The sequence below is a fragment of the Macaca nemestrina genome, chromosome 4 (assembly GCF_043159975.1).
Source record: "Macaca nemestrina isolate mMacNem1 chromosome 4, mMacNem.hap1, whole genome shotgun sequence".
In the NCBI taxonomy this organism is placed as follows: domain Eukaryota; kingdom Metazoa; phylum Chordata; class Mammalia; order Primates; family Cercopithecidae; genus Macaca; species Macaca nemestrina.
The window spans coordinates 151,495,409-151,519,230 of record NC_092128.1 but is presented as its reverse complement, the minus strand read 5'-3'; the positions used below and the strand labels follow the sequence as shown (position 1 = coordinate 151,519,230).

The following is a 23,822-nucleotide window of genomic DNA, read 5'->3' as shown; positions in this document are numbered from 1 at the left end:
TGTAGCAGCAAATGCATTATAATTATCACATAATGAGCCATGGGGACAATCAGAGGTCACTCTAGTGGCCATCTTCTGTTTGGTAGGCTTTGCCCGGCTTCTTTACTGCTACTTGCTTTATCAGCAAGGTCTTTATGACCTGTATCTTGTGCCGACCTCCTATCTCATCCTGTGACTAAGAATGCCTAGCCTCCTGGGAATGCGGCCCAGCAGGTCTCAGCTTCCCTTTACCCAGCCCCCATTCAAGATGGAGTCGCTCTGGTTCTCGTGCCTCTGACAAGTTGGCCTGGGTAGAGTGTTCTCTAGTGTGTGGTTGTTGGAGCTGTTCCTAGCAGTAAGATGGATTGTCAGTAGGAAACAGGCCTCTGTTAGCCCGGGGGCTGACACTCTGCCCCAGTATGTCGGCCTCATTTTAGTGGTGGCAAAACTGGGGCTCAGAGACATCAACTCCCTCTTCCCGAACCCCCAGACTGTCAGTGGTGGGCTGGGCTTTGAATGTGGGGCTTGAAGACCCATCATCTCCTCTGGTCCCCCAGTCTCTGCTGCCCAAGAGGAACAGGATCCCAGGATCCAGGCCCCTCATGGCACCAGCCAGGGTGGGTGGAGATGGGGAGGCACAGTTCCAAAGCCCCCCGTACTCTGAGGCAGGTCGGGGGCCGAGAGCAAGCCGGACCCGCGGACCCCACCCCGAGAAGAATGGCTGCAGACCTGGCCCAGCGGGCAGGAGGTCTGTGTCCTCAGTCAACGTGACAGCGCTTCCCACTCCTCCATCCAGGCCGTACTGTCTTCACGTTTCCAATCATGCGGCCTCCTCTCCAATTCCCAAGCCCAACCCACAGACAGCGATCTGGGGTCTACATGAGGTTTGTCAGCAGCTCTGACCCGCTGCTTCCCGCCAGCCCCGCGGCTGGTTCTGTAAAGCTGATACCCCCTGGTGGGGAGGCTCGGGGCAGGGCTCTGGCTGCAAGCATGGGGTCCCAGAACCTCCTGGCTCTGTCACCTCTGCTGGGTGGAAAACCAACCCAGGACTGAACCAGTGACACCTGTGGCGCTCGCAGAACCTCCTGGCTCTGTCACCTCTGCTGGGTGGAAAACCAACCCAGGATTGAACCAGCAGATGGGTGCCTGATTCCTTATTATCAGAGCTCCGCCCACTGGCAAGTCTCTCTCCGGACCTCAGTTTCCCCTTCCATTAAACGAGGGGCTTGGGGGATACCAAGGAGGGGTAACTGCTTAGTGAGGATGGGAGGTTTCTTCTGGGGAGATGAACACATTTTGAAACTAGATGGTGTGAGTGGTTGCACAGGAATCTGAATGCACAAATGCCACCACATTAATCGCGTTGAAATAGTTAATTGCATGCGATGTGAAAGTCACCTCATTTAAAGTGTTTAAAAGAGGGGCCTGGGAGAGTGCAGTGTACGTGAGAATCATGTGGGACACCCACAGTCTCTGAACCTCGGTTTCCTTGCCGTAAACTGGCAAAGAGACCGTGTGAGCTGTGTTCCCTGGGGCCATGAGATTCCAAGAAGGAAAACCTGGGATTCCTGGGACTGGGATGAGGGCCGGGGGCCGGAAGGGGAGGGGCATGTAGGGAGGGCTGGGGGGCAACCCAGATAAGGCTTTCAATACAGGGTAGCAGCGTCTACACAGGCAGAGATCCCAGCGTCTCACTTCCCGCAGGGCTGACCAGTGGCCAGAGGTGGGACTGGCCAGGCTCGGCCCAACCAAGTCTGGGAGCAGAGGACACTGAGTGAGGGATCCCAGGGGCCACCCTCACTGGCCTGTGGCTCTCCTGACACCACAAGAGAGGTCCAGGAGCTGACCTGGGGTCCTAATGGGGGACACCTTCCTGGCTGCAGGCTGGCAGGGTGGTGTGGTGGTCAGTGTACTGGGCTCTGTGTCTCCGCCCCTACCTGCTGTGTGACGGTGGACCAGACACCTAACCTCTCTGTGCCTCTATTTCTTCAATGGCGAACAGGGACACTAGCAGCCCCCACACCTGATCACAGTGGCCTGAAGGTTAAAGGCAACAGTGGCACGAGACCTAGAGCAAAAGCTCTGAGCAGGGAGAGCAGGGAGCTGCCCAGGGAGTTCCACCACCATCTCCCGTCTGGCCGCCGAGGAAACCGAGGCTCATGGTGACCTGGCCCAGGTCTGTTAGACTCAGGGTCCTTCTCATCCCCAAGATCAGAGGGCTGCCACCAGGGAAGGAGCTGGCCCCTAGACACAGCCCAGGAAGAACACAGAGAAGGATGCCCTGGGGACTTCGGTATGTTATTGCAAAAAAAAATTTATTGCTATTTGAACTCTGCTTTCATGCCTCCATTTCCCAGAAAATGAGCCACGGGAGACACCAGGAGAGGCAGGAGATCATCCTCCTTGCACAAAACCCGCTCCCTCGGATGCTGTCCTCAGCGAGGGTGGCTGGGGGCCAACCAGGGGGCCCACCGGCAGAGTGGCAGAGGAGGTGGGTTGACCCTGAGGACGTTGAGTTCTGTGGCGAAGGTCCTGGCATTCTGGTAGAAGAAGAGCGACTTCTTGCGGTCCAGGAGGAAGTTGTGGGAGATGGTGGCCGGCCGCGTGTAGATCTTCAGCTGTGCCTTCTTGTTGCCCAGGTCCACGGCAGCTGCCAGTGCCAGCTGGTAGTACCTGACTGCATCAAACGGGTCCTGAAGGGGACAGGTCATGGTCAGCAAAAGGGGGACTCGGAGCCCGTCTTCCCAGAGGCCGTTCCTGTCTCCAGGTCATTCCACATGTCCAGCCAATGCTGGCTCACCCCATGAGCCCCGAAGCCTGTGACACTGCTGTGGTGTCAGCTGCAGGAGGTGGGGATGACCCTGACACCCCTGGAAGCCTTCCTGAGTGTCCCTACGCCCCACTCACCCCAAGCCTCCTGCCCCAGTGCCACCCTCTCTGCAGGCAGTGGCTGCTTTCCCCATGGGCTGAGGTCAGGGCAGATCCTGCCTGCTCTGAGAGTTCCATGCAGGACCCTTGGCTCCAAGCCACAGCAGGGGCACAGCGTTGAGTGACCCAGGCTCCCCTCTGGCCCCTGTCCATGCTGACCATTTCCAGGCCCTCCACGGGACAGGCCAGGTACAAAACCATCTCACAGGTGTCCTCTCTGGCAATGTTCCCTGAAATACTGACGGAGTGTGACTCCCCAGACATCCACTCCCATTTTCAATGCATCTTTGGCTCAAACTCACCATCCCTGGGTTGGGATGCTGTCTCCCAGACCTCCTCCTTGACCCTCCCATCCCCCACCCGGCTTCTCCCCAGGCACCTCCTCCACATGGGGGTCACCCAAGGGACCTCTCTAAGACCCATGCCTGGCCTGTTCCTCTTTACCATCTCAAGATGGCTCCCAGGGCCAATGAGAAAGTCCAAGATGCAGCAGTCCATTCCCTCACTGCCCCACCCCACACACGGAGCAGGGGCGTGTGAAGGCCCCGAGTCACCGCCACTGCTCATCCAATGGCCCCCGCCCAGCCGAACACTGGACTCTGTGCTGGGTGCATGGCGGAGCCTAATGTCCTCGCTCCCAGTCTGAGGGACCTGGGAGCGAACACTGACCACACAGGGTGGCCCGGGCTGTGGCAGAGGGAAGCCCAGGAGGCCCCAGACTCAGCCGGGGTGGGCAGCAAGGGCTTCCTGAAGGGGTGGGGGCTTCCCAACTAAACAGGAAGGAGCCAGCCAAAGCATATGTCTCTGCGTGTGTCTGTGCATGTGCCTGTGCGTGTTTGTGTGCCTGTGTGTGCATGTCCCTGTGTGTGTGCGTGTGCCTGTGTCTGTGTGTGCATTTCCCTGTGTGCATGCCTGTGCCTGTGTGTGCGTGTGCCTGTGCTTGTGTGAATTTCCCTGTGCATTTCCATGTGCCTATAGTGTGTGCAGCAGCTAGTGAGTGGCAGGCTGAGCCAGTAAACATCTAATCCACCCTATTCCAGGGCTCACTCTCAAGTGTAGACTAAAGGGGACCCCATTTTAGAGGCAATTGGCAAAGATGCCCATTTACCCCTGCTTCTCTGCCTTCTCAGCCTTCCAGGCTCCATCCAGCCCGGCTTTTTCTCCCACTCCTCTGGGCCCTGGGTCCAGAGTCTCCTATACAAGGAGGAGGGTGTAGCCTTGGAAAGACAGCCGCCCTTGGGGAATTCCAAGGGGGCCTCCCTGTGGGAAGCTGGCCCGCGCTGACAGCATAGTCACGATGAGGCCCAGAGGGCTGTGCATGGGAAGGAGGTGAAGGAGGGCTGTGCATGGGAAGGAGGACTGTGCATAGGAAGGAGGGCTGTGCATGGGAAGGAGGTGAAGGAGGGCTGTGCATGGGAAGGAGGACTGTGCATAGGAAGGAGGGCTGTGCATGGGAAGGAGGTGAAGGAGGGCTGTGCATGGGAAGGAGGTGAAGGAGGGCTGTGCATGGGAAGGAGGGCTGTGCATGGGAAGGAGGTGAAGGAGGGCTCTGCATGGGAAGGAGGTGAAGGAGGCCTCTGCCACTCGACCCCAACCGTGGACTTTGGCCTCTCAGGTACTACTTGGCCCTTTCCTTTCTCCTGGACAGGCGGAGTGGGCGGCAGGCTTGACCAAGAGAGATAAAGGCCTCTTCTGGGAGGCCCGTCCCCCTGGGTCCCAGGCAAGCCCCTGGGCAGTGAGCAGCGTCCCTCTGGGCCTGACACTTGGCACCTCCCTGTCTGGCTGGGACTTGGGAGGCCACGGGGACCACTTCTCACCACCAGGTGTCACCAGCACTGGGCTGAGGCCTCCCGGGCAGCCCCAGGCCTGCGGTGGGGAATACGGGGCAGGGTCTTAGGGCTGCCCTACCTCCTCATGTTGTTCTAAGGCCCACAAGATCTTGGCCCCTGGACTGGAGCGCCCTGGCCCCTCAGCCCATAAGGAGCACTGACGCGACGCCAGTGCGATGCTGAGGAGGGGTCGCGCCTGCTGGGCAGAGGGGTGGAGACACCCCAGGTCTGAGTCTGCCAGTCCCAGCTCTCCACCCCTGCAGGGCTGGGGGCAGAGGGAGCACAGCACCTCCCCTCGAGACACACCCGACCCAGCAAGGCCTCAGCCTGGCTGGCAGGAGCCCCACCCCACTGCCCCTGCCCTGAGCTGGGGTTTCCCTGTCTGTGAACCCAATGGTAAGACACTGGTCCCACCCCACCCTTCCTGGGTGGTGTGAAGATTCAAGGTGTCTCGGGACTCCAGGAAGGAGTTGCTCAGTGCAGGCTGGCACCCTGGGCAGGCTTCCTAGAGGAGGTGCCAGGATTTGGGTTGGATCTTGCAACGTGGATTCAATGTGAGGATGATGCCGTCCTCCGAAATGTCCTTCTCCCGACCTGTTTTCTTTGTTAAATGCAACTTGACACTTGACTGTCAAGTCTCAGTTTTGCTGTCACCTCCTCCAGGAGGGCCCCCCTGACTACAATCCCCCTTCTTTACCCAGAGGCCACCGTTGCCCACTCATGTGTCAGCCTCCCTGGCTGAGACTGAGTTCTTGAGGGTGGGGCCTGGCCAGCTTGGGAGCTAGGTTGTATCTGCTAACCTTGCCAGCTCCTCCAGCTGGGTGCAGGGCTCCAGGGAGGCCACTGGGTCATTCCTAAGGAAGGCTGGAACCCAGGCCTCTGGGGTGTGGGTGGAAATCCAACTCCAAGGGGGCCGGGAACACCCCGAGCCCTGCCCCTCCCACCCACCTTCAGGTCGTAGAAGATGATGTCACCGAGCACCAGGTACACCTTCACGTAGTAGAGGGTCTCCTCGAACTCCAGCGGCGAGTGGCAGAGCTACAGGGCCTTGAGGTAGAAGTGCTCCGCCAGCTTGCCATGGCCCAGCCGGTGGTGCAGGGCAGCTAGCCGGTGGTAGGCCATGTGCTCGTTCAGCTGGTCCCCTGGGGTGCAGGCCAAAGGGGCAGGTGTGAGGATGTGGCTCCCTGGGGCAGGGAGGACACAGGCCCCTCAGGAGCAGGTATGTAGATCCCAGGCAGCACACCTGGCTTGCCTCCAGGCACCTGTGGTCACCTGGGCAGCTCTGGCCAGTCCCTTCCAGGTTCCCAGACTCACTTTCCCATCTGCAAAGCAGAACTAATAAGGCCTGCCCCTGTCTACTGTGAGGCTTATGGCAAAGTCGGACTTGGATGGCCCAGCTCTGTACCTACACATAGCCACCTGCCTTTGCTCACTGGGTTTAACCAGGGGAGCCCAAAAGCCATGCTGTCCAGGTGCTCCCAGACACCCCGGCTCCAGGCAACCCACAGATGTGACATCCGACTCCTCCTGGGTGTGGCACGATCACAGCCCCCTACCTTGGGGAGTCAGCTGCACACCTACTGTGTACTGGGCTACGGGGCACAAGGCACTGGGGCATGTGGCCTGCCTAGGGTTCCCTGTCTCTGGAGGGGGATAGACGACCCTGGCACAGCACCAGGGGATGCCTGGCCTTAAGGGGCAGACTGCTCGAAGGGGAACTGGGATTTTATCAGCCAGAGAGCCGTGTGGTTGATGAGGGTGGGAAGGGCACAAGAGAAAGGGAATGTGTCACTCAGCCTGGCACATACAGGGACCAACGAGATGCCTGGCATGTCTGGAAGGCAGAGGGCACACTGGGCGGCCCTTGTGGTCAGCAGCGGGAACAGGCAGAGGAAGCAGAGCTCAGTCAGGCAGGGAGCTCTGCACTGCGTGAGAGACCTCGGGCTGTGCCCCACAGCCGGACGGGGAAGCCAGCTGGGCAGATCTGCCTGCCTGGACAGGAGACCAGGAAAATCCAGCAGCTGTTTCAGCTCCTGGCCTGCAGACCTGGAGGCTGGGCTCTGGCAAAGTGTGGGTCCTGGCAGGGTGGGGCTCAGGGGACTTACCCAGAGTGATGCTGAGTGCTAGGGCCATGTAGGCAAACTCCAAGCCCTCCTGGGACTCCTCCAGCGTGGCCAGGAGTGCCACCAGCTTGTTGCACAGCTGTAGCTGCAGCTCCGCCTTGTGGTTGTCCGTAGTCACTGCCAGGGGCAGGGCCTGGTCCTACCACACAGGCAGGTGGGGTCAGGTTTCCCGCAGCACCCACCTTGCCCAGCGCCCTCCTCAGAGCTCAAACATGTACTTGGAGCTTCCCACGCCCCAGCTACCCCTGCACCTCAACACAGCTCTGTGCTCTGGGATAACACACAGTTCAGACACCCAAGTTGGGGGCTGAAGAGTCACCTGAGGCCCATCCAGCTACACCCAACAGCCTCAGACCAGCCTCTCCCACGTGGGCACCGGGAGTCTGACTGGGGGGAGCCAGCACTCCTCTCTGCTCTAAAAACACCACATTTATCTGTGCCCAGGGCTGAGCCACACCGTGAGCTCAGAGGAAGGGAGAAGCCGTCCCACTTCGGGGTGCATGCAGACCTGGGCCTCCCACTGATGCTGTGTGTCCTTTGACATGTCCCTGTGCCTCTCTGAGCCTCAGTTTCCTCATCTGGAAGATGGGGACAGGACTTCCCACTCATGGTTGCTTGAGGTCATCAGGTAGATGGGTAGAGCCATTGTCACGTCCAGGCCCCGAGCGTTTGTCCCGGGCAGGGGCATGGTCAATATTCCTGGTGAGACCACTTGGAAACTAATCATGTATATGGGTGGCCCTGCCTCCAGGTGGGAGGCCTCTACCCTGCCACACCTGTACCTCAGCCTCCAGGTGCCCCACTGAGGCCCACCCACATCAGCCCACAGGCCAGCTCACCCGGTAGAAGGACATGCCTTCCTCCCGCTCCCAGGCCCCATTGAAGAAGATGTCTCCAGCTGCCTCAAACAGCTCCAGCCCCAGGTTGGGGTTCCCTGTGTACAGGTCCACATTCTGTGCCACCTGAAAGGAGACAGAAGTTCCCTCAAGACCCACACCTAGCGAGGTGGCTACGCGCACCTTTGCCAGCCTCCTTCCTCTCACACACTACAGGTACACTTGAGTATTTTTCAGACCCTGCGCATGAGGGCTGCCCCCACCACTGGCATGAGGACAATGAACTGATGCACCTGAGTGCCAGGAGGTGACAGAGCAGCTGCAGCCCAGGAGCCCGACACCTGTGAATCCTACCACCAGGGCTAGCCCTAGCCCACTCCCCCTGCACTCAAAACAGTCTCCGTGGCCCCCAGATTGCTGGGAGCCCAGCCCCTGGCTCCTTTCTGCGTTGCCACATCCCTGCCACATCAGCAGTGTTTGTGGGTGGGCCTTGTCCCCTCTTGGCCATGAGCTCTTGATCCCTCTCCTCAGCTCAAGGAGGTATATAGCAGGTACTCAATAATGAAAGCTTCACCAGGCTCGTGGGCTTCACAATTTGTTCCAGATCACACTGTTTGGGAAAGCCTCTGAAAACAGCCGCTATGATAGATTCATTTTGTAAGGAGATTTGCCACGTGTCGCTTGGAGCAAGCTCTTCTGTGTGTTAACTGAGTGGTCACATTATTTGAGCATGTGCTGTATACCAGCAGGTGCTGGGCACTGTGAGGGGCCGCGCCTCTGCCCTCAGGGAGAAGATGCTGGCCACTGGGGGAGGATGTGAGGGAACCAGTTGGAGGGAGGGAAAAGGCACACAACAGGTGCTCAGCAGTGGCTGAGGAATGAGTGGATGGATGGATGGATGGATGAATGGATGAGGAGATGTAGACACATGGATGGATGGATGGGCGTGTGGCTAGATTAATGCCTGGATGGATGGATGGATGGATGGATGGATGGAATGATGTGTGTATGTCTGTACGTATGTATGGGTGGGTAGATAATGTATGGATGGGTGGAGGGTAGATGATGTATGTACATGTGGATGGATAGATGGTGGATAGACGAATGTATGGGTAAACAAATGGAGAGATAGATGAATGGAGGGATGGATTAATAGATTGATGGGTGGATGGATGAATGATGGATGGATGGACGAACGGTGAATGGATGGATGGGAGAAAGGATGGATGATGGAAGGATGGATGGATGATGGAAGGATGAATGAATGGATGGGTGGATTGATGATGGATGGATGGAAGGATGAACAGGTGGATGGATGGATGATGGAAGCATGGATGGATGATGGAAGCATGGAGAGATGATGGATGGATGGATGGATGAATGGATAAATAGATATGTGGATGTATGATGGATGCATGGAAGGATGAACAGGTGAATAGATGGATGTTGGAAGGATGAATGGACAGATGGATGAAACAACAGGTGAATGGATGGATAGACGGGTGAATGGATGGATAAAAGGATGGATGAATGATGGATGGATGAATGGACGGATGGATGAATGGACAGATGGATGGATGATAGATGGATGGATGGATGATGGATGGATGGATGGATGGATGGATTATGGATGGATGGATTATGGATGGATGGAAGGATGAACAGATGAATGGATGGATGATGGAAGGATGGAAGGATGGATGGATGAATGGATAAATAGATAGATGGATGAATGATGGATGCATGGAAGGATGAACAGGAGGTGAGTAGATGGTTGATGGAAGGATGGATGGATGATGGATGGATATATGGACGAATGGATAAGTGGATGAATGGATAAATGGATGGATGGATGAATGATGGATGGATGAATGGTGGATGGATGAATCGTGGATGGATGGAAGGATGAACAGGTGAATGGATGGTTGATGGAAGGATGAATGGACGGATGGATGGATGAACAGGTGAATGGATGGATGATAAATGGATGAAGGATGGATGATAAAAGGATGGATGGATGAATGGACAAATGGATGGATGATGGCTGGATGGAAGATGGATGGATGGAAGGAAGAATGGATGAATGGATGGATGATGGAAGGATGGATGATGGAAAGATGGATGGATGATGGAAGGATGGATGGATGAATGGACGAACAGGTGGATGGATGGTGGCTGAATGAATGGATGATAAAGGAATGAATGAATGATGAATGGACGAATGGATGGATGGATGGATGGATGGACAGGTGAATGGAAGGATGAACAGGTGAATGGATGCATGATAGAAGGATGGATGGATGGATGGATGGATGGATGGATGGATGGATGGAAGGATGAGCAGGCGAGTGGATGAATGATGGAAGGATGGATGGATGATGGATGGATGGAAGAATGAACAGGTGAATGGATGATGGAAGGATAGAAGAATGGATGGAGGGATGGATGAACAGGTGAATGGACGGATGGATGATAAAAGGATGGATGATGAATGAATGGATGGATGGATGAACAGGTGAATGGATGGATCATGGATGGATGGAAGATGGTTGGATGGATTATGGAAACATGGATGGAAGGATGGATGGAAGGATGGATGGATGATGGATGGATGGATGATGGATGGATGGAAGAATGAACAGGTGAATGGATGATGGAAGGATGGAAGAATGGATGGAGGGATGGATGAACAGGTGAATGGATGGATGGATGATAAAAGGATGGATGATGAATGAATGGATGGATGGATGAACAGGTGAATGGATGGATCATGGATGGATGGAAGATAGTTGGATGGATTACGGAAAGATAGATGGAAGGATGGATGGAAGGATGGATGGATGATGGATGGATGGATGATGGATGGATGGAAGAATGAACAGGTGAATGGATGATGGAAGGATGGAAGAATGGATGGAGGGATGGATGAACAGGTGAATGGATGGATGGATGATAAAAGGATGGATGATGAATGAATGGATGGATGGATGAACAGGTGAATGGATGGATCATGGATGGATGGAAGATGGTTGGATGGATAATGTAAAGATGGATGGAAGGATGGATGGAAGGACGGATGGAAGGACGGATGGATGGATGGAAGGATGGATGGATGGACGGACAAGGAGGTGAATGGATGGACGAAGAGGTGAACAGAAGAATGATGGATGGATGGATGGACAGAAGGATGAACAGTTGGATGGAAGATGGAAAGTTAGACGGAAGGATGGATGGACGGACGAACAGGTGAATGGATGGACGAACAGGTGAATGGATGGATGGACAGGCGAATGAATGGATGACAAAAGGATGGATGGATGATAGATGGATGGATGGATGCGTGGAAAGATGAACAGGTGAATGGATGGATGATGGGAGGATGAAAGGATGGATGGATGGATGATGGATGGATGGATGGATGGAAGGACACACAGGTGTATGGGAAGATGATGGAAGAATGGATGGATGGATGGATGATGGATTGATGGATAGAAGGATGAGCAGGTAAACAGATAGATGATGGAAGGATGAATGGATGGGTGGATGGACAGGTGAATGGATGGATAGACGGGTGAATAGATGGATGATAAAAGGATGGATGAATGATGGATGGATGGATGGATGATGGATGGATGGATGATGGATGGATGGATGGATGGAAGGATGAACAGGTAAACAGATGATGGAAGGATGAATGGATGGGTGGATGGACAGAGAGTGAACAGCACAGGGGTCCTCCTGCATCCCTTGTCACTCACCTGGATGTAGAGGTCCACCAGCTCGCTCTGCCGCAGGATGTAATAGATCTTCCTGCTTGTAGCCAGGCATGTGCCTCCTTCTCTTTCCTCTGGAGGTCAATGAAAATCCCCAGACTTCGTTTGCTGTAGTCCAGAGCGGATTTGTAGGCCCTGGAATCAGACGCAGGTGTCAGAACAAGGGCTCTCATCCTCCTGGAACCAGTCTGCCTCCTCCCGTGGGTCTGGTGACAGATGAATCTGGCATGTGGGGACTGGGAAAGGCCCTCTCGTGTGTGCAGTGTTCTGCTCTTCCCAGGCTGCTGGGAGGGCCAGGGTGAACTCACACGGCATGGAAAAATGAAGGACATCGTCTGAGGGAATCAAGCATCATGCTGCCCTGTGGCAGGAGGAGTGTGCTAGTCCATCTCCCCTGCCTCCCAGACATGGCCTGTGTCTTCTCCAGATGCACCAGGAGCCGTTAGTGTTCAGAGGCTATCTAGGCCGATGGTTCTCAAGGTGTGCAGACATCACAGTCACTCGGAGGCCTGACTGTAGAGCTTGCTGGCCCTGCCCCCAGAGCTCCCGGCTCCACAGGCCTGGGGCAGGCCCTAGAACTCCCACTTGCCACAAGCTCCTAGGTGACATGGATGCTGCTCTACTGGTCGAGGGACTACACTTTGAGAAGCATGGCTCTAGCCCACTGGCCCATTTTCCTTCTGTGAACCTGAGGCCAAGACTGGAGCCAGTCTCCCGGGTCCCCATGGAATCTTGATCCTTCCCTGCTCTCTCAGTAAGTCCAACACTCGAGGGGGTGTGACTGCAGCAATGTCACTGGGCCCTGTGGGTGGGGTGGCCAGGGCCATGGTTACCCCACCAGGTCAGGATGCTTGAGGGAAGCTGAGTAGGCCACATATGGGACGTGAGACCCTGAAACCCTGCCTCAGGGAAGCAGGTGACACAACTGGCTCTGTCTTCTGTGGAAGAGAAGCCACAGGTGGCTGCTGTGGTCACACTTAAGGGGACAGATGAAGACCAGGAATGAAGATTCGGGGCAGGCAGAGGTCAGATGACAAAAGTCACTATAGTAGGAAGAACAGCCCAGAGTGCACCTACTGCCTCTGCTGGGGTTGAGATGACCTTTGACCCAACAAGGGAGGCTCAAGCTGGGACTCACGGGCCAGCAGCAGCCCTGGGACGACCCCAGGCCCACCAGCTCAGAGCATCTGATGCCAAGGAACCAAATGATCAAAAGGAGAGGGGCTGCTGGCGCCCTGGGCCAGCTTCCCTGTGCCCCTCTCCCTGCCCTGCCCACCCCCACCTCTACCACTGCAAAGCCAGCCCTTACCACTCCGTGCCCAGGGACAGGTAGAGCTGACTGATGGTCTCCAGGAGCTGCCCCTCCAGCACCTTGTCAGACACCTTGCGGGCCAGGGAGAGCTGGAGCTCGTGGTAGATGACACACTGGGCCTCGCTGGGCATGACGGCGCTGTAGAAGTAGCACAGCCACTGGATGGCCGGCAGCTGGCCTGGGCAGAAGACAAAATGGAAGACGTTAGTCTCCCAGCATCGAAGCGAGGCTGGCTGTGCTCGGAGGCCCCTGCTTGCCTCTTTCACACCTCTGTGAGCCTGGGCCCCATAGGCGGGGAGCCTGAGCGCAGACAGGCCATGCACCCGTGCCAGGGCAGATGCCGAGCACACCGTGACATGGGCACACCTTGGTGCAGATGCTCATGGTACAGGCAGGCCTTCTTTACAATTCCCAGGGCCGAGGTCCTGGCCAGGCTCGGCCCCTGCACCAGGCCATCTATTTCTGCTTCACAAAGCCCCTCTGGCCAGGACCAGGGCCGCCTTCAGCCTGAGCTGATGAGGCCAGGGGCACAAGTAGCCCCTGTCGCAGATGGAACCCTGAGAGCAAAGCCAAGCGTCATGTCTGCCACACATGGCATCATGTTGGGGGAATGGGGTTCAAAGTCGGCCCCTGGTCTTCCCACACATGCTTCTCTCATGCAACCAGGCTCCTCCCAAAGCCAGGGCACTGGGAACGGTGGAAAGCTTCTGATTCTCTAGCGTCAGAAACATTCCGGAGATTAACACCGGAAACCAGGTACGCCGAATGGACATCTGTCACACACACCCCCCAACAACAGCTGAATACACAGTCCTCTCGAGCACCCATGGGACATTCCCCATGACAGACCATGTGCCAGGTCACAAAATGAGCCTCAGTGAATGGAGAAGGACTGAGACCAAAGCAGAGGTGTTCTTCAGCTGTACTGGCACGAACACTCGAAATCTACAGTGAAGGAAATGTGGGAAATTCAAAAATATGTGAAAATTACACACTCCTAAACAACCAGTGAGTCAAAGAGACCATCCGGGAAACCGAAAACTAATTTGAGAAGAATGTAAACAAATGCATAGCCCGGGCCAGCGCGGTGGCTCACGCCTCTCATCCCAGCACTGTGGGAGGCCGAGGTGGGAGGATCGCTTGAGTCCAGGAGTTTGAGATCAGCCTGGGAAACATGGTGAAATCCTGTCTCTATTAAAAAAAAAAAAAAAAATTCAAAAATTAGCCAGGTGGGTTGGTGCACATCTGTAATTCCAGCTACTCGGGAGGCTGAGGCATGAGAATGGCTTGAACCTGGGTAGAAGTTGCAGTGGGCCAAGATTGCACCACTGCACCCCAGCCTGGTCAATAGAGCAAAACTCTGCCTTAAAAAATATATATATAGCAGTGTATCAAAAATTCCAAGATGCAGCTAAGGCAGCGCTGAAAGGGAAATTTATAACTGTAAATGTCTACATTCAAAGAAAGAAGAAAAATCTCAAATCAAAAACCTAACCTTCCACCTTGAGAAACTAGAAAAAGAACTAAACACAAAGTGAATAAAAGGAAGAAAATAATAAACGTGAGAGTGGAAATGGGAAGTAAAAATACAGAGAATGGAAAAACAAAAGAGATAATCAACAGAACCAAAAGTGGATTTTTTGAAAATAATAACAAAACTGACAAATCTTTCACCAGACTGACCAAGAAAAGAAAGATGGGACACAAATGACTAAAATCAGAGACTGAGCACCATGGCTCAGGCCTGTCATCCCAGCACTTTGTGAGGCCGAGTTGGAAGGTTCGCTGAGGTCAGCATTCAAAACCAGCCTGGGGAAACATGATGAGACCCCATCTCTAATAAAAATGAATAAATAAAAAATTAAAAACCCAAGTTTCTAAAATCAGAAATGAAAGAGGAAACATTATTGCCAACCTGACAGAAATAAAAAGATTCCATGAAAACACTACAAACAATTGTACACCAAGAAATCAGACCATCTAGACACAACAGCCAAACTCCTAGAAGGACACAAACTACCGAAAATGACTCAAAAATGACCCCAAGTAAGCATGTGGGGTATCAACCCCACCCTCGGTCTCCTCGACCGTTCATCTCAGGTTGGGGAGACAGGGAAGCATGATTCCCGTTCCCTGGCCTGCATTTCCAAGTCTGAATCCCCCAGCACACCGGGGAGGGCCTCGTAGGAGGAGGTGCCACAGGCTGTTGTGCCAGGAGCCACCGGAGGCTGCAGTGGGGCCTGGGGCACTGGGTTCCTGGAGGGTCTCCTTCCAGTCAGAGAATGCCCCTGGGGAAGAAGCCTGGGTCAGAACCCCCCACCCCTCCTTGGGCAGATATGTGGGACCAGGGCCCCTTCACACGGTCCTTTCCAAAATCTCATCCCTCCTAGGGCCAGGAATGGGTGCCAGGCCTCTGCTGGGAAATGGGCAGGTTTGGTCACAGCCCCTGGGGCTCTGGTCCAGGCCACAGGAGGCACCTCTGAGTGGTCTCACTATGCCATGACAAAGCGCTGCAAGGCAGAGGGGACTCAACAGTATCCCTTGTCTCAGCCATTTCCCTGGACTCAACTTCCTCATCTATCCTCTGCGGCCTAGATTTCGGACAGCCCTGCCCACCTGCTGTCCGTTCACTGCTCAGTCTGCAGTGACTGTTCGATAGCACCCCATGGCTCCCCAGTGCTCTTGGGGAAAAGGCCAAGCCACAGCCTGAGGCCCCAGGCCCTGTTTAGCTCTCCAGAAGAGCTTCTCACCATCCAGCACCTAACCCACCCACTCCCAACTCTGCACCTCCCTGCATAAGCCCTGCTCACTCACCCCTGCTCACACCCCACTCATCCCTGCTCACACTCCCGCTCACTCACCCCCTCACTCACTCCTGCTCACACCCCAGTCATCCCCGCTCACACTCCCGCTCACTCACCCCCGCTCACTCACCCCTACTCATCCCCGCTCACACTCCCGTTCACTCACCCCCATCACACCCCGCTCACACCCCACTCATCCCCGCTCACACTCCCGCTCACTCACCCTCGCTCACACCCCACTCATCCCCGCTCACACTCCCACTCACTCACGCCCATCACACCTCCACTTACTCACCACCACTCACACCCCACTCATCCCCGCTCACTCACCCCCACTCGCTCACCCCTGGGCCTTCACACAGGCTACACCTCCAGCCCCTCCACCACCACCAGCCCCTCATCCACCACCTATTACTTGACTAAATCCTCTCAACCCTCTGGTCCCAGACTAAAGAGGCTTCCCTAACCCGGGGCCAAGTGCTGCCCCGCCATCACGCCACTCACCCTTTTGTCGCTTCTGTGGCCTGAAGCTCACATTCCCACGCTCAGTCTCTGCCACCTGAGGACCCCACAAGCCCCATTTGTGGGTGGGGCCTGGCACACTCTGCACAACAAGCTGCTTTTGCATGAAATGCTCTGTGGCTTTGGGCAATCACCCGCCCCGTGTCCTCTGTGAAGTGGGATGACAGGTGCGCAGGCTGCCAAGATACCAAGCAGATAACAAGGCACAAGAACTGGTGTTCAGGGCCTGGCTCATGGAGGGGCCCCAAGTCCCAGCATAGCAGAGCCTGCCTTGATCCCAGGGTTATGTCTAGGGATTCCCAGCACGCAGGACTTTCAATGCTCAAGGCAGGATGGTCCCTGGGCAAACCAGGAAGAGCTGGCTGCCTCAGTAGGGCACAGAGGGCCTGACCCTGCATGGGAACCGCCTGTCTCCAGGGCGCTTGCCAACATCTCCTACTGGCCATGACTCAGCACTTTCGATGGTGGAAAAACCACCACTTGTTTCCGAATCACAAACCCCAGGTGTGCCCTGACCCATGTGGCCCCAGAAGGCTCACAAGAGGAACTGGGGCACTCACTCTCCACGTGGTCCATCTCCACGGTGACCAGAAGAGCCCACTCGTAGTAGCACTTGCCCTGCTGGGCTGGGCCCTGGCGGGTGCAGAGGTGGCCCAGCTACAGGTGTACGTGGGTGAAGTCCCGGCCACACTCCCTGCAGGGAAGCCCCGAGAACAGCCGCACAGCCCCCAGGAGGTAGTGCTGGGCCAGCCTGCTGGCACTCACATGCAGACACAGGGTCCCGAAGTTGGCCAGCACCACTGCCTGGTTCCTCCGCTGGCCCAGGTCCCAAGCCGCCTGTAAGGCGTAGTAGTAGCCCTCGGCTGCCTGCCTCGTCAGGCCCGTCCTCTTCAGAGCCACGGCCACCATGTTGGCAATCACACCCTCCTGGTCCTCGCTGGCCACCACTGCATCCTGGACAGACTGCAGGAAGTTCAGGGCCACCGGGCTCTGTCCATGAAGCACGTGCAGCCAGGCCAGGGCCACCAGGCAGTCCATGATGGCACAGACTCCGGCAACAGCACTGGCTTCCACAGCCTGCGTCATGAAGGTGACGGCTGGGCCGTGGTAGCCACGGTGGCTGTACGGCTGGGCCAGGCTGGCGTGAAGAAGGCCGCGCAGCGCCTGGCCTGTGTCCGGGGTTAGGGAGGCCAGCGCTCACCTGAGGTAGTGGGAAGTCTGGGTGGGGTGGCTGTGGGGCTGGAGGGCGTTCTGGAGCACCAGGTTCACGCTTCTCAGCGAGCCGGCCAGTGAGTCCTGTGTCCTCAATGAGGCCACCTTGACACAGCTCAGCACCAGGTGGGGCAGGCACTTGCGGCCAGGAGTAGGAGCCAGGAGTAGATGTCAGCCAGGAGTAGGGAGCAGTCTGAGAGCCACGCAGCCTCTGGGGCTCCCGAGTCCCTGTGCAAAAGCAGCAGCCGCTCCAGGAAGGGCAGGGCCTCCTCGGGCTGCTTGAGGTGCACATGCTGCCTGGCCAACTGGAAGCAGGCCCGGGCCTCGGCCTGCAGGCTCTGGCCACCCACCGCCTGCTGCGGCGCCAGCTGCAGGAGCTCTCCCTCCACCTCGGTGCTGCAGATGTGGCCGGGCGTCCCCAGAAGCAGAGTCATGGCTTTGGGAACCACCTGTGTACACTTCTCCATTCTGCTTCCGGTAAATGCTGGCCAGGTTGGCGTACACAGCCACCACCAGGAGCAGGTCCCCAAAGCTGCCCTCCAGGGACCCCAGTGCTTCCTCCAAGTACACCCGGGCCTGGGACAGCTTGATCCTCCTGCTGCACAGCCGCCCCAGGAGGAAGCAGAGTCTGGCCAGGGCCATCAAGAGGCCAGCTTTCTTGGCTGCCCCTCGGGCCTGTGCCAGGCACCCAGTCAGCTCCTCCTTGTCGCTAAAGCTGCAGAACATGCTGCTCAGCCATAGCAGTGCCAAGTTGTACAGGCCACGGAAGCTGGCCTTGTACCTGAAGGCGTTCAGGAACAGCAGCAGTGAGCTCAGGGCCTCTGAGTCCTCCCAGTCATCCTCAGATTCCAAGAAGAAGGAGGGCTCCTCGGGGTCCTGCAAGCTCACGTTGCTGGATGCTGCACAGAGATCCCAGGACGCTGGCTCCTGGGGACAGCCTGGCCAGGTCTTGCATTGTTCCAGAACATTCTTCACCTTCGGCAAGGTGTCCTGTGGCTCCAGGCCCAGGCAAGGTGGAGGTATTTCTGCAAGTCACAAAAACACCTAGACAAATTAGAGTCCAGCAGTGAGTCCTTTGTCCACTGGGGGCAGGGTCCCCACATCCCCACCCTCTGTGTCTCTGGCGCAGCTTGCCATGAGCCCTTGAGAATTATGTGCAATGCAAACCCGGGCCTGGAGCACGTAGAAACTCCGGCACTATGGGGACAGAGAGAACACTCGGGCCCGTGGCCCGACTCTCCTACAAAATCACCCTCCTGTCCTGCTTTGTCACCCACCTGACAGCATGGATTTAGGAGACTATGTCAGCTCAGTGATCCCTCAGAGCATTCTACCTTCCACTCAAACATTTCAGAAAAAAAAAAAAATTATATCCACAGAGAGAGAAAAAGAACGTAAAAATGGGGTGAAATGTTTGGGGAATCTGAGGGAAGACCATACGGGAATTCTCTGTACTATTTTTGCAACTGTTCTATAAGTCTGGATTATTTAGAATTCAAGAGTTAAACAAAGAAAAAAAAAAACAACACTATCTCCCTTTGTGAATCCATCCTGTCTTTCCCCTGGCAACTTAAGGACGCTCTCAACTAACACATCTGTTTTTTCATAAACGCTAAAAGAACCCTTGCCTAGTTTTGACTTTCTGTGCTTGGCAGAAGTGTGTGTGTGTGTGTGTGTGTGTGTATTTCATATATATGTGTGTGTGTATATATGTATGTGTGTGTGTTGTGTATATATAGAGAGGGAGAAATATATACGTGTGTATATATATAAATCTATATTGTATATTTACTATGGTAATATGTATATCTGTGTGTGTGTGTGTACATATATTACATACCCCATAGCCTGTCCTTAACCAGTTCTAAACTTAGTGGGAAAAATACATACCTAAGCAGAGAATTTCAAAATAATATGATGAATGTTTTGATACAGGGATGTGTTGCTATGGAACATGCTGCTAAGACACAAAACCTCCTAGATGGGGCAATGAATGAACGAAGTTTTGCACCTGTAGTCACCCCCTCTGATATCCCCACAAATGTTTATAGTTATATGCATTTGCTTCCCCCAGGGCCCCCGATTCATAAGGGTTAGTCCTAGAGCCTAGCAAGTTCCTACTACAGCTGGAACACATATGCCATTCAAGAAACAGTGGCGGAGTGAATGACGAGTTAAGAACCATTTGTCAGCCAGTGCTCAGTAACACAACATGCACTGGTATGCAAATTATATTTTTGTTGAAAGCAAGGGCAGGATCACAAATTATCTTTCCAGAGAAAGCAAACCTCAAAAGCTTCTTTACCCTACTAAAGCACATTATAAGAAGCTCCCCTTATATAAAAGAAAACCTCCTCGTTCATTATCAATGGCATGTAAACCAATAAGCCTTCACCTCTGATGACATCTCTTCCGTCACCAGGGCTAGATAAAGGAGGTTCCGGAAACCCTGGTAGTTGTGAAGGCGGCTCCCAGCTCTGACACTCTTGAACCCTGCAGGCGCGGAGGTCACACAGCAGAACAACCGAGGGAAGCATCATCAGGCTTCGAATATGTTTGAACCAGAGACGGCAAATAGGCTTCAACCAGCTGAAGACACCAGAGATTCATGGTGGCCACCTGAGGGGTTTTGCTCTTAAAAAACAAAAATTAAACATAAAACTAAAAAATTAAGAAAGGAAGGGGTCAAGAATCCATCAGGTCTGACTGAGATGCGTATCAGTGACTAACACCCCGTAAGGCAAAAGTGCTCCGGTGCGCTTTGGGTTCTTTTCAGCAGTATTCAAAGGCGTGTGCTTCCCTAAGACTAAGCCACGGAATACTCCCAGCAACACTGCGAGGAGAAACGTCTCCCATGGATTTGGCTAGAAATACAGTTGTCTTTAACAAATTAACACTGAATAAATCCTGACTTATTAGAGCCTGCGAGAATGACCTTCTCAATGATAACAGTTATCACTACAATCTCCAAACATCTGCGATCCTGCAAGGAGGAACTGTGACAGCGCAGGTCACGTGTCCAGAATGCTTCCCAGACTGCCTGTTACAGAATAAAAGAAATGAAACCCCCCCTAAGAATGTCTTCTCTCACATTTAGCCAGTTGTTCCTTTGTGTGCATCTCTGTGCTAAAATGGCCATTCTTCCCCACAGCCTGAAGTCATATGCTACAATAAATGAGACTCACATGAAACCAGAAACGCGCAGATGCGAGGAAACCAACACAAATGAAATGGGCTGGAGAGTGTGGCCAGGAGGATGGTACTTCCCAGGAAGCAATTACTTCATCTCTGCCCATGAAGCAGGCAGCTGTCACTGTCCCCCAGGCCCACACCAGCCACTCGAAGCACGTTCTAACCAAACTACCTCCAACAATCAACATCAATACACCACACAATTGGCTTCTGAAAGGACACCTTGCAACCAACAAGAAACTGTTAGCAGAACTTTGAAAACCTGTGCAACTAAAAACCTTGGAAAGGGATAAACACTGCCACATTTTGACTCAAATACTGTTACGGGGTGGCACTGCAATAATTCACTGAAACAAAAGAATGAATGAGGAATACTTTTATATAGGAATCAGAGGAAGCATTACTAAACATTTAAAGAAATAGGTAAAGAAACTGCTAGGTTCAAATGCTACCGTGAGACACTGTCAGGGCCTTAGGCAAATTCACTTCTCTTGGTCCTGTTTCTAGGTTCATCAAAAACCAGCTTTGGACTAGGGAATCTGTTGCTTCCCAAACCTTCCTTCTGTGATTCCAGCCCAGATTTTAGGACTGCTCTCCCACTTGGTATATGAAAGCACTTTCTAGTATAATAGCAAGAGTACATTTCTGTGTTGAATGCGGTTTGGGACCTACTGAAAGGAATGAGGCACATCCCCCATATATCTCCCAACTTCCTGAGCCCAGCACACATTCCTCCATATTTCTTTCAAAATTCAGAAAAACATCACCTGGGAGATCTCCGATAAGGAATGCTAAATGTATAATGTTAACCAATTGTAATGCTGTAACCAAGAGAATTACCTTGTTCCCTGTAACTTTACATATCCTGTTTACGTCGGGCAAATGTATAATGTTAACCAATTGTAATGCTGTAACCAAGAGAATTACCTTGTTCCCTGTAACTTTACATATCCTGTTTACGTCGGGCTATAAAAAGCAAGCACTCGCATTGTTCGAGGCCCTCTTGTATGCTGTGGAATGGAGGGACCAAGTTCGAACTTGTAGTAAAGATCCTTGCCGCTTCGCTTTGACTCTGGACTCTGGTGGTCTTCTTTGGGGAACAAACGGTCTGGGCATAACACTACTCTATGAGGCAGAATATCACCATGGAACTTTAAACATGACGACAAGGCGCACTCTAGATAAGAATAACACATAAGATGTGGCCATACACCTGTGCGTGCCTGGCAGGGAGATGGAGAAGTCTCACTTAATGAAGCCGCGGTGCCCGTTGCACCTGAACATCCTCAGTCCACATCAAGTTCACAATGTCCTTCTGACATCAAACCACATGTATCCCATACTTTTCCATACTTTCTACCCAAGATTAAAATATGCAGAGCACCGTGATAAAGACGCCTCCATCCCCAGCATGTTGGCTCTCGTTCTGTAGAATTACGTACTTGAGGTACAAAATGATCACCAGGCTGCAGCTGCAAGCAAGACTGGGCTCCGTGGGAACAGCCACTCCTGTCGCCACAGTCTGATGCAGCTGCAGAGAAGCTGTGGCTGAGGCCATTCACTTTGTGAGAGAACCACACAGGAGGGAAAAGGTAGGGAAGGTCGGGAAGAGGGCAATGTCAGGCCTCTGAGCCCAATCCAAGCCACCGCATCCCCTGTGACTTGCACGTATACACCCAGATGGCCTGAAGTAACTGAAGAATCACAAAAGAAGTGCAAATGCCCTGTCCCACCTTAACTGATGACATTCTACCACAAAAGAAGTGAAAATGTCCGGTCCTTGCCTTAAGGGATGGTATTATCTTGTGAAATTCCTTTTCCTGGCTCATCCTGGCTCAAAAAGCTCCCCCACTGAGCACTTTGTGACCCCCAGTCCTGCCAGCCAGAGCCAGAGAACAACCCCCCTTTGACTGTAATTTTCCTTTACCTACCCAAACCCTATAAAATGGCCCCACCCTTATCTCCCTTCCCTGACTCTCTTTTGGGACTCAGCCCGCCTGCACCCAGGTGATTAAAAAGCTTTATTGCTCACACAAAGCCTGTTTGGTGGTCTCTTCACATGGAGGCGCATGACAGGCAGGTGCAGAGCCAGGGAAGGACCTGTGATGAGAACAGAAAGGAATGTGCCTCCCTGTACGCACACTCGGATTTTATGACAATGTGGGCATGGGGCTGAACAGGATGCCTGAGAACATGCCTCCAAGTTCTTTTGCTGATTTTCTAAATATTGGTGTAAAATCTGAACTCAGACAAATTTCTTTTTAAATCGTTTCAATCAACATCTTTGGTGCTCAGCATCATGTCTACATGATCATCTAGAAAACCAACTTCTGTTCTAAGGCTCACATCTTCCTATTAAGTCCCAGGGATTTTACAAGGGAATGCACCTCTCATTCGCATCAAGAACACACACAACTACCATTAAAGAAATGCTTAATTTGCTTACATAATTTTTTAAACACCCAGATTTGAAATACAATAGAGAAGACAACTTTTTGATAGCTCTGCTTTCCAACTGCGAACTGCGGGTCGAGAAAATAACCTGCCATGATTTCTAACCAGTCAACAACCTGTCTTCCCTGGCTGCAGTAGGAGCAATCTTTCTGAGCTCAGGATGAAAAAGAACCCAGCTCTTCAGGGGACAGTTAGTCATCAGTTCTCAGCGGGCTTCCTGGGTCCCAAATCCCCATGTGATACGTGGAAGTAAAAAGCTATCAATGACCAAGCATCTGAACTCTTATCCCACCTCGACATCTGCTTCTCCTGCCATGTAAATTTAAAATTAATAAGCCTGTTATTAGAGAACAGAGTTGGTACTGCATCTGTCTTCCTAAAATTATGGATAATTACCAGCCCACAATAGCTTCTAATCAGATTTGAGTAGTCCCTTAGATAGGAAGCTAAAGTGCATGAGCCCTAAACTGAGAAAAAAACAGAAACTGGAATGTTCTAGATTTGATTTTCTCCCCCTTGTTCTAAAGTTGCTCTTCCCGAATCTCCTTCTACTGTCTTGCTTATAAAATGTATGAGAAACAGGGAAATTGAAAGACATGATAGAAATGGCCACTTTTTCTAGGTACAAACTCTGTGAACATTATTTTCAGCTGCTGGGCTTTTTCTCCACAAACTGTGAGCCTGGAGGACATTTTCCCCCTCGTGGTTACACATTCAGAGTCAGGGAAAGTGGCTTTAGCAGTAAAGAGGGGAGTGCACTGAGAAGTGACCGGACATTGAGAAGGGCAGACAGGGACTCTACCTCGGTGACCTGCAGCACTCCTGGGCCTCGGCCTTTACTTTTCTATCTATACAAGG

The 23,822-nt window shown here is 53.5% G+C and overlaps 1 pseudogene; it reads right to left on the bottom strand.

Annotated features, from left to right (window-relative positions):
• Nucleotides 1-2,275: 2,275 nt before the first annotated feature.
• On the bottom strand, nucleotides 2,276-23,822 carry LOC139362961 (SH3 domain and tetratricopeptide repeat-containing protein 1-like; annotated as a pseudogene).